Raw genomic sequence first — 12,413 nt, 5'->3', positions numbered from 1 at the left:
CGCAGTGACATGGAGGGTTTAATTTACGAAGGGCCGTGCGTTGCCATCCATTACGGCGGGTTCGACGCGCTTCCGGCGACTCTGACTACCTGAATGCATTATTATCAGAGCACTTCAATCGGGCACACGGTCGGTCTCGACTCCGTACTCACACTCGACGAGGGGGGAAAGCAAAGTTGTGGATTGATCGAGTCGAGGAAAGAAGGCCGTTATTGCCGCGACGACGCGGGTTACCGTCATCGCTTTCAATCACCATTGCATCGTCATCATCGATAAATTAGCATTCATTTTGCGTTCGTCTTGACCGATAAGCCATTACTTGGCTGATACTGTACACCACAATCATGGGAAACGATTTTTATATATAGTGCTATTATCTGAATACTGTTTATTTTGTCCTTCATCAACAATACGGCACACATCGTCATAACAACTATCACTCAAAATCGTCATCTTTATTATAATGATACTTGTAATAATGGCAAACATCAAGTACAAAACAGGACCCCCTATTACGTAATTATACCTTTCCTTTTGAATTCCTAGACTAAAAAAGAGAGCCTGAAAATATACTTACCTTTATTTGCATTCATGTGTGCATTTAGATTTACTTGCTTTGTTCCTTCACTTATGAAATAAATATGTAGTATTTATTTGTTAACATTTTCCCTTTGATTTATGTTTATATTCATTTTGTATGATAAACCAATCACATTGGCCCTCGCATTCTATAAGGTTCTCATTAAGCAACTGTTGTATTCACAGGACATCACGACTATAGTATAAGACAATTCCCAGCAATTTGCTCTTACGACATTAATCTTGTATGCGTCTATTTCATCTAAATAAAAATTCATGTAGCATTTGTGTACATATCAAGTTATGGGTGCACAGGCCATGGACATTTGGAGGAGTTTTTCCCTAACGGGGGCACGATATTTTTGCTTGGGGGCCGGTCGATATGGTCGGAGGGCCGCCTGAGTTATATTTCGTGGCCCGGCCCTCATCGAAATTCCTCGGCCAAATTTCATTTCCAGTCTCCCAGTGAATAAATGTCCCCGTCAAAGTCTTTTCTTTTGATGAAATAGTGGAATACAAGTTTTATGTAATACGGGAAACTTCTAACGGAATCTCTTTTTCACCAGCATTACAATTATGTTCGTTTATGACAAAAGTCTCTCTTTTAGTCATTTCCATCACTATGATACGAGGATTTGCATTACCATTAATTTCATACACTTCACCAAGCAAAATAATCAAACTTTCTTTTTCATTTGCATATAGATTTCCTTGTTTCTTCTTCCGTTTTTCGTTTGTTGACCTTCCTTCAGGCTTAATGTGAAGAATTATACATATTCCTAGACCTTAAACCAGTTTCGATAAGGTTTCACTATGTATATAATTCTTGGTATGCCTTTTATAATATTAAGAATAGTCAATATAACTCTTTTCAAAAGCAATCTATTGAAGGGCTTCTATGCAAAATCAAAACATGATTATGAAGCCACACAAGGATTGTAACTGGAGGCTTAAACTACGAATTGAACTATTCCTCCGACTTAGCATTTACTTCAATGGGTTAAGCCTTGTGCAGATATCAGTAGTAAACGGGAGCGTTTTTTTTTTCTTATAAAGATGAGGTAACGTGTAATACGCGTCACATTCCTGCATTTTATAAAAACAGGCTACGCCTTTATTGAGCGCCCCTTCTTAAACAATTCACTTTTAAACACTCAAATGTTAAATCAACGTTTAAAAGGGCGGTGCGGTGAAAATATTTTCAAAATGTTGGTGAACTCTTTTAACATGTTAGATTTGCGAGTATGAATCTAGCATATTAAAGTGTTTATCTACCATTTTAAAGATATGGTCACTGCCAAGCCATTTGAATAATGTGGATTTAACATTGCAGTTTTGCATTTTATGAAGATAACCCTCGTTCTGAAACTAAACGAATGAAGAATTTTTTTTTTAAACAGTAAAAACAGATTTCTCATTTTTGATGTTATGCCTTTTTCTCATTTCGTATACGAGGTATTACTTTACTGACATAACTGAATAGAAGGATAATCTACGAATTCCTCTTGGAGAAAGCAGACTTATCACTGTCTGAGGAATGTATTGGTGACAGTTTCAAACAACAGATTAAAACAAAACAGGATAAACAAAAAGGATGCTTTCACTCGTTTGTCCCTTTTCTTCCTTTGAATCATACTTGGGTTACAGCCCAAAGTGTTATCAAAATTATCTGTTATCTAATTTAGATTTGGATTTCATTAAACCCGTATGAACGGGAACTGTACTGAATATTGATTATTATAATGTGTTACCTTCGATTGTTGTGCCATGTAAAAGAAACACACAAACAACGAAACACACCAGGTTTTTCCGATATCTATTTCCAACCAAAAGAAACGAAATCTGGGAGATATTATTTAGAAATCGATTAGAAAATTCAATTTACCTGGATTCATTTTTTTCTCATTCCTGGCCGGCTCTCAAATATGTTTATATCTTCCTTAGATCTCATCCACCCCTCGGCCCCATTTCACAAAAATTATCAAGAGTGACAAATGACAAGTGTTGTTATTAGCTAGTTAAATCCTTGCTTCTGATTGGTTATCAGAACATTTGTCACTATTTTTTATCATTTGTCATTGGAAAAAAGGGTTTGTGAAACGGGTCCCTGCTATCGACTTGAAATGTCGGGGAAAGGCGATGCACTAAGAAGGCTCTTTGATTTCATGATATGAGGTTATTTTGTAGTATGACAGAATTTGATTTTAAAAAGATTAGTTAATTATTTGATTCCTTTATTGTGTTTTTATATAAATATCAAGTAATTTCTATTTGGTTTCTACTCAAATGGTTTCATGAGTATTTAAATAATTCTGACTACATATGTATAATTAATTTATTTTGATGTTTTATTGAAAGCTTTTAATATTGAGGACCATTATGTAAGCCAGTCCTCTCTGATCTTGTTATTCTGATGAAAAATGTTCAAATAAATTAATGATAAATAAATAAATAAATGTTAATTTATTAGTATTGGCCGCCGAATGCAGCTACATAGATTTGAAATATTCTTAATGAAGGGACTCATCAAAAGCAATAAATCCTAACAAAACAAAGAAAAGTGCGGTTTAAAAAAAAATACAGCATCGATGACATGATTGCAAACGAAACCACCATATGGGCGATGTACTATATTACCGCCAACAACTTTTGTCAGCCCACCCCCCCCCCAACCCCCTCCTATTGGCAGATTGGATGATATAACATTTACATTGGGCCTCACATCAGTTACATTTTTATTTCACAATACGTGGATGGGACCTTGGCACGTGTGGATAGCTAATTTCGATGCAAACCATGAGTAGTTTATGTCGTCTGCTCCACCATCTTATTTTTAACACAGCGTTGCATTATTCATATCAATCTTAGTTTGGAAATTCGGACACAAGGTTACAGTCATTAATATTAGAAAAGGACATAATTTGGGGGAACCATTTACACGTTTAAAAAGACATAGAAAGCACTCGCCAGTTTGCCGTTACTAATTACCATTGCCCGTCGTTTTAAGTACTCATGTATAAAATGGTGCATTTAAGGAAAAAGAAATGCCTCAATTGAACGTTCATAATTCGATGCATGCATTTGCATTTCCTCCCTCAAGGCTCGAACGTTATTTATGAGAGACGGAAGAAGAGAGAGAGAGAGAGAGAGAGAGAGAAGGGAAAATCAGGGTTTCGGTTTTGGCGGAGAAAATCACGCACGGACAATTTATGTGCAAAATTAAGGCATGCATTTTCCCGCTCTTTTCTACTGTATAATGGATATAGTCCTTATCGTACGCAGTCACTACGCTCATAAATCATGATCTAAATAATCGCGCGCCCGCTGAAAATGTTAAACTGCCGAGTATATCATCGGCGTAATAGTCGTGCAGTAATGGGGCGAGCGTGGGTGATTCACTGGTTTCGTTCCGCTGGGTTTGGAGATGATGAAGCAAATGGGAGGGGATATAATTATGGGTGCCTGCGACTCCAATTTTGCTAAGTTTAAAGAGAGGACGGAATGCATATCGAGTCTCTGTTTCGTTCATGCGGTCAAAGTATCTGGCTTTTACGTATTTAGCACATGAGCCTACTGGTAACATTGTGTTTATCACCTTAGACTTACATATTAAAAAGTGAATTAAGTAATAAAAGGTGTCTTCTTTCTTCATGAAGATAAATGTTTCAGGCTATAAATGTCAACTGACTCACACGAACGCGTTTGCCCCTCTCTTTCTCTCTTTCTTCACCCTGATTTTTCTTTTTAACTCTCACCCCCATCCTCATCTCTCTCTTTCTCTCTCTCTCTCTCTCCCTCTCTCTCTCTCTCTTTACCATTTCTTGACTTTCTTTTTTTTTTATCTACTATTCCTTCTTGACCGTCCCAATTCTTCGAATCTCTCTCTCTCTCTCTCCCTCTCTCTATCCCTCTTTCACCATTGCTTGTTTTTTTAAATATTTTTTTTATCTACTAGACCTATTCCTTCTTGATCCTCCCAATTCTTTGAATCTTTCTCTCTCTCTCTCCCTCTCTTTCTCTCTCCCAGGCTTTCTCTCTTTAACTCTCTTCTCCCTTCTCTCTCCCTCTGTTTTCTCAATTTCTTGACTCGACTTTCCATTCCTCTTCTAGATCTACCATTCCTGCCAATTTTTCCTCTCCCTCGCCCACTTTGTCCATCTCTCTCCTCTCTCTCCTCCCCTCTCTCTCTCTCTCACACACACCCACACACGCACACGCACACACACATATGCACACACGATTCCTTTCACCCATAATTTCAGTCTCCTTTCCCTATTTCTTCTCTTGTATTTTCTATTGTACGGTCTACAGACGATTAGAAATGTGCCTATATATCCGAATACATTCTTGTTAAAATTCGTACTCAATCATGTTGGATTTTTGTGTGGAAACCGCTTGAATGAGTACAAGTGTATGCTAATGTATTATTCTTTCATATATTTTGTTGTCGATTCTGACAGTTTGGACATAAAATACAAACTATAATATCTTTTCCGATGCACTTCATATAGGCTACATCGTGTTAGTGTTTATTAAACATTACGAATGCACATATTCGTCTTTCTAACTCAAAATTTAAAAGCTCAACTCATGCATAAATGTTCACATGCACGTTTCACCATTCTTCTTCTATTTCTTTAGTATTTCAATCCATATCCAAATATAAATCTTTAATATATGCCATCACGTAACCTTTTTCCTTTTCCTTTTCCGTGGGAATGAATAACGGCGCCTCAGAGATAACAGAAAAAAAAACATGTTACATTTTTTCTCTCCATTTTATATTTCTGACCATGTGATGTTTATCTTCGCACATTAGGATGTTGTTTGAGGTACAACCAGAAGATGTTAAATCAGATTAGTTACGCCCGAAACTGTCATGCGGAATAACTACACACGTCTGTTATTTCCCCAAATGTTCTCTCCATATTTTCTTCCGCTCGATTCTTTATGTGCCCCTAGCTAAATTGGTACCTCGGGGAGAGTCCCCGTCAAAATGCTTTTCCCCCAAAACCCGCCTTCCTCAAATCGCCATCGGGTAAAGAGAAAATAAGGAAAAGAAAGAAATTTTTTAAAAATCTGAGGAGAGTTTCGGGACACGTGAACCGCACACAATGTTATTTTTGCATGTTGAAAGTGGAAAAGAAAACAACCCAAAATTGTTTCAACAATAATGGTAAACGCCAGTTGTCAGTTTTCTGTGAATAATTATATCCATGACATGTGCGAATACTTTCACACGACTTTTTTAAATTTATTTTTTGTCTAAATCCTTCCTTTGGTATGTACAGTACCATGAGTTTGTACTTCCAGTCTGTGTGTCTGTCAGTTGTTTAGGCCTTTATAACCTTTTTGTTCATGTTCAATTTGTGTTTTTGATTCAGTTTGGGCTGGTATCTTCAATATTCAGTTACGCAAATTTAGATTTGACGGAACTCACTGAGGAATGTAGGATTAACACAGTATTTCATTATTTACTTCATTTTGGCTTGAATCAGATTAATAAAATAACATTGGTTTAGGCGGTTTCAATCTGGCTTGGTTTAGTTCTGTCTGTTTCGTTTGACTTAAGTTTCGTTTTGCTCACTTCATATCAGCTCGATTAAGTCCAGTCTTATAGTTAATTTAGGTAATTTAATCATTACAAAATCAATATACGAAAGAGAGAAAGGCATCTCACACACTTGCAAAAAGTCACACTCGAAATTATCGCATTAAATTAGAAATCATACAAAACAACATCCTAACGGCAAAATATGAAATAACACCAGTAAGGGGGGGGGGGGTCTGATTGAACCTTTAATCCTTCTTAGAAGTAGACCCCTTTTCAGTAAAATACGAATTAGATATACAAAATCTACAAAATATTATTTCAACCTCCTAGTACAAAAAATTGACGATAATGAAAATCCCCATCGACATGATAGCAATAATTAAAGTTAAAATATTATAAAAGGAGAAAAATCAAAGAAATGGGGAAAGGAAAATAGTACTTACGTAGGAAAAGGTTTATGAGAGAGTAGTAAGTTACATATTTGCTTTCTCCTCCCCCCCCCCCCCTCGCCCCCGCTGCATAAACCTGTTTTCCATCATCCATTTCGACCATTATTTAAAGATTGCAGCTGAGCATATGACCTTCGGCTAACCCTAGTAAGGCATCTGATCCTGTCATATCACCGGCAAGAAAAAGCATTACCGAGATGGACAAAATGAGGTGGACTACCGACAGAGAGAGAGAGAGAGAGAGAAGGAGAGGGGGGAAATGAATATTGTACTTTTTGTGAGCAAACAATCGACACAATGCGAATGGATTTGTTGCAGTTTACACTACAAAATCCGCAAGTAAATATAACCAAGCTACCAGCTCCGAACTCCTAAATATTATTGCTTTTTATGCAATGAGTCTCATCTCTTTGGGAAAATTGATGGACTTCCGAACCAGTCGTTTTGTATGAGCATACTGAAATTACGTTATTGTTATGTACTATTCATTGAATTTTGTAATTTGATACCCCAAACAACTTTTGTTTAACCTATTTCTCTTCTGCCGACAAATTAATGTTATAAGTTGCCAACTCCTGGCACCATCAAACTGTTAGACCTCAATAGGCTTGTAATGATGGTCCCTTTTATTCATATTATTTTATATGGATTCATTTGTATTTTACTTTTGAAATGTATATATCTTAACGGTTTATGTTTTTTGTTTAACTGAAGAATTGAATAAAGACTGAGCTGAACATGTTGATCTCTTGATAACTGAATACCTCCCGGATATATTAAGAATAAACGTAAATCTGTTTGTTGAGATACTGTAAAACACGTATTTCTTTTTGTAAATTAAAGATAAACTCCAGTACTGGTAAAAAAAAAAAATTAATTCTCACAGAATCAAATGAAACTTACACTGAATGTTCAAGATTACAAATAAATGACATATGCCAAACAATTTTGGAAGAAAATGTATACTGGCTGAGTAATGAGCATAGAAAGACAAGGAAATCAAGGTACTAGCCCCGACACCATGTGTGTTGTCCCATATATAGCTTTATATGTGAGTGCTTGTTACTTTACCAAGACTCGGTCAAATTTATTATGATTTTGATGACTCCAGAACCTTGCAGTGCACACCAATACTTACATGCTACATGATCAACTGTTTCTGATCCTTTCCACACCTTATCTTTCACAATGCAATCGCATTACCAGTACTAAATAGGAAAAATACATTCACACTTTAATGTTTGCTCAGGCACAAACAATATCCTTGAATCTTTCAACAACAAAAAGGATATAGGTGTTTAATAATGCTTAACTAGAACTTCGTAAAATTTCTATTTGCATTTTCATACTTAAAAGAACGTATGGTTTATATACACCACAGTGCACCAATTAATTACTTGTACGATACTTCTGGATGGGTCGACCCGACTTTTTTATATCACAAATAAAGCATATTTAGATGAAAATTGTATGCGATCCTCTCCTCCATTACCAGTTTACCTCAATATAAACACCGTGTGTATGTTTCCATATGTGGAAACCCTTTAATGAAACTCCACTATGTGCTATACATCGCCATAGTGCATGTTAAAGCTGACAAGGGAAATTGCCCCCTTCCCCTCATAAGGGCATCCCTGCATCAATATAGACAAAAAATACATATATATATCCAACGGGGCAGTCGATTCTACGATATTGCAACGTGGATTTTCATTAGTGATGATGGATTAGAATAGTACCTCTGGTTTGGCCGACCGGCCCGATGGCTCCGGCGGCGGCGTGACCCCTCTTTCGATGAACTCCTGTCTGTCCAGCGGTGAGTGACCCGTATACTACGTGTATTCTCAAGCAATAACATCAGGCTTTTCTGTATTATTCACTCGAGAATACCTGTAATCATGAGGTCTGGATAGTGAAGACTAGGAAGCAGTGCTCGTCGGTGTCCTTCGGATAGGATGGTGCAGCGCTTTGTTGCTTTAACCATGAATCAATCCTCACAACAGTACACGATATGTATCATTTAAGGTTTTAAACTTACCATGGGATGTTGAAAAGACAATATAACGTGTATTATAAGATGATCAAGCGGATCCTCATCAAATGATTGGTTGAGAGCGTACACGTGACCAGGCATTTATTTTGACTAACACGTAATTTTGATAATGACCGGTCATTAGTAAAATCATGTAATAAACAAAAATCATTTCATAATACTTGAATACAAGACATATCTGAATTATTTACTGTATACTCTATGTTGAAAAAAATGTTATATATATCATGTATATATACATTGTGTTTTATATTGTGCGAAGGAAATACATGTTGATAAATACAAAAATACAAAAATATCCATTGTATGCACACAAATATGTGTGTGTCTTCATATGAAACAATTTTGCTGAAAAATCAGGGCAATACACTCTTGTAGGCCTACTGTTAGTTGATATTAGATAACGTGAGGACTTACATACATCCGTAATAGATTAATGCATAATTTGAAAAGAACACGAATTTATCAATTGATAAAATTACAGTATGCTCTCTGATAACATCATCAAAAGTGATAAAAACACATAAACATTTGATATATTTTATCGCTCCATTCTACTTTTGTATCTATAACAATATCTTTCACCCTAGAAGCTCTGCTTTTTAATAGTCGGCCCTCCTTCCCTTTCAATTTCATGTTTATTGTTTTTATGTATTGTATTGTGCAAATTGATCTATATGTATATAAATATGTGAATATGTTAAAATGTACCATCATTGTCAATATGAAAGATTGAAAGAGGAAAAATAAATGAATTGAATAAACATGAATTGAATAAACATATCAAAAGTATAAGTGAACATAGGTATGAAACTAAAGCAAATAGATATTACACTATTATCATAGTGGGTAAAGGTTCGAGGCATTTTTTAAGCTATCAGCTAAAAATGCAATGCTGATGTACAACACCATAATTCAGTTGTCTTGAACCATAATTGTGTCACCATTGTTATACAAAAAATTATAATCAAGTAACATTTGAAATCAAAAGTGGAATCTACGTATGAAATGAAATTGCATTGATTCCATGAATGAATTAAGCATAAATCATTTAGTATATAGAACACACATTTTAGTTAAACCTTTTTATACATTTTTGTTTAAAACAAAATTCCCTCAGAATATCAATGTATTGCCAACATTCACGGTTTTTATATGGGATTCACCGCCCACAGGCACATACCCTGGCACGTAAGGGGTTAATATTCCATTGTGTCTACAGCGGTCCAATCTCAATGCCAAAATTGCGACTGAAGCTGACAGCTCTGAAGGATTTATTAGACTTGTAAGTATTGGCTTCTCAGATTAATATAGTAGGCTACCGGAGTCCGAGCAACCATGCAAGCACAAGCTGAATATATTTTGGCACAGCTGCATGTGAACAACGATGGGGGTGTATTTTTAGGTGCATGTTTTGCGACAACATCAACAAAACAAAACAAAGAAACAAACAAACGAACGAAAACGAAACAGAAACGAAAAATCACTATTGTAGGTTTTTTACGTAGAAAGTAACAAAATTTGACCACTCAGACTCTCCCTCCCTTTCTTTCTCACTCTTTCTCCCTCTATCTCTCTATCTCTCTTTCTTTCTCTCTCACTCTCTTTCTTTCTCTCTCTCTCATAACGAGGTTAAAATAATCCTAAAGCATTATGCCTAATACTTCATTCTAGTTCTCCAAATTTGTTTTTGTAAGTTGCGTACATAGGATGACTCCCTGTGGAGTACTGTATTATGTTGTGAGGCAGATTATCAAAGATATCGCAAGTTGTTCCTGTATTTGAATTAGTACTCATGATCATGCATGTTTATTTATGCTTTCAAATTTATCAGTGCGCTGCGCCCTAACCTAACCTACTTTTCGAAAATTATCGTATTATATTATATATACATGTATATATATATATATATATATATATATATATATATATTTTTTTTTTTTGGGGGGGGGGGGGAGGGGGGGAATTCAGCTTAGGTTTTGAGGCAGATTTTTAATAAATATACCAACAAACAAATAAGATAAAATTACGCCCTGTTTTGCTTTGTAACGTCTATTCTGTTTGAAAGAAAATGAAGTATTGTTTACTTTATTGCTTTATTTTATGTTTTATATATTTTTTAAAATTTCATTAGCCTTTGTCGGGGGGGGGGGGGGGCGGGCAGAAAGATTGCACGTGAACATTTTGTTTTCCGTCTTACATCCAACGCCATCGACCAAAGATGCACACTTACGTGTATGCAACCACAATGTGGCTTTCTGTATGTTTTGCGCATCCCATTTTCCTGGTAAAACCCATACAAAAAGCCATACCTAGCGATATCAAAGATGATAATACTTGCTTTCACAAACGAAACCATAGGAAGGTGTTGCCATGGTAACTGGACATTGAGGTTAAAATGCATCTAAAGATGTAAAGGAGACAGATAGATGGAGCGTGAAGAGCCGAGATGATTTTTCCTAGTTTCTCCTCGACGGCAAAACCCGGACATTGCACAAAATTCAAGATAATACTAAGAGGGATGCGAACGAATGCTGTCATATATTTAAACGAGAGAGTTCCACTTGGCGTCTATCATACGAAACCGTCGGCAATGTATTATACAGGATATATTAAAGGGATTGGGTATCTTTGTCTCAGATTCTAAACAAAATCCTGGATTTAGCTCATGCAGCAATCATAATTATAAACCTTTAGGTCAGTCAGAAATCCCATTACTTTTACAAGTCGATCGCCTGTCTGATTATCAAGATATTTATCAGATATATATTCCGGAGGGGGTTAAACCGCCAGAACCCCCCCCCCCCCCCCTAGATCCGCATCTGAATTCCATCTATTGGAAATGGCAAAAAACAAAACAAAAACAATTGACGTAGAAAGATCATCAGTAAACTGACTTAATGTACATAATTTTTGTTTTCCCTCTAGGAAAACTTACCCTATATAGGGCTTCCATCCAACCGTCAACTAACGCTTTCGTAGGACGCCCACCTCAGACATTATTTAATAGTTAGTATGCATGTTGGGCACACAAAAATTGCGTAACCCTTTCATTTGTATATTACGCTCATAATTATATAGGCTAAGTTGAACACAACATGAAAACAGATGTTGTAAACAAAAATGCTGAGTATAACGATGTAACACAAACGCAAATGTATTAATGTCACTGCCTCTCAAACTTAACATCTACTTTAGATCTCTAAAATGCAAATCGCAAAATATTTTTACCTGTTGATAACTAAATTCATCAATTGACATAGGCACAATACATGGGCCACTATAGGTTCCAGTAGGCAATGGGTTTAAGGAATTTCCACAATGTAGGCTTTGGAAAGATCAATGTTTTGCTTCAGAATAAGAACATGTACCGTGTAGCCTGGTGGTTGGGTTGCTGTCCAGCAAGCAGTTTAGATGGCAGGTTCTAATCCAGCTGGTTTCAATATTTTAACTGACTTGTTTTCAACTACAAGATTGAGCACGCGATCCGTATTTAATGATCTTAAGTCCTTTCAAGAAAAGAATCACAAACAGGTAATTGCTCCCAAGAAGCCAAATATTCTAAGATATTTAAAAGGTTTCCCTCGATATTTTTTAAATAAGTGTTTCAGAGAAAGAATCCCTAGGACTAACACACGAACAATAGCACCATCAAAATAAAGGGAACTGTATTTTATAATAAAGTGTTCCATGATGGACATAACTAGTTTGCCTAGTCTCCATGGTTTGTGTAATGTTTTGATATGAGGATGTATAATATAACAATAGCATCGATCCA

At 36.0% G+C, this 12,413-nt stretch overlaps 1 non-coding gene across 1 annotated transcript; it reads right to left on the bottom strand.

Annotated features, from left to right (window-relative positions):
- Nucleotides 1-8,410: 8,410 nt before the first annotated feature.
- On the bottom strand, nt 8,411-8,482 carry Mir137 (microRNA mir-137). Its single transcript, NR_036385.1, has one exon. It is a non-coding gene; the product is annotated as a microRNA mir-137 (primary transcript).
- Nucleotides 8,483-12,413: the final 3,931 nt, after the last annotated feature.

Source organism: Strongylocentrotus purpuratus, unplaced genomic scaffold, assembly GCF_000002235.5.
Source record: "Strongylocentrotus purpuratus isolate Spur 01 unplaced genomic scaffold, Spur_5.0 spur5_scaffold_3, whole genome shotgun sequence".
Lineage (NCBI taxonomy): Eukaryota > Metazoa > Echinodermata > Echinoidea > Camarodonta > Strongylocentrotidae > Strongylocentrotus > Strongylocentrotus purpuratus.
Note: the sequence above shows the minus strand (reverse complement) of the source record. Positions and strands in the feature narration are given on the sequence as shown.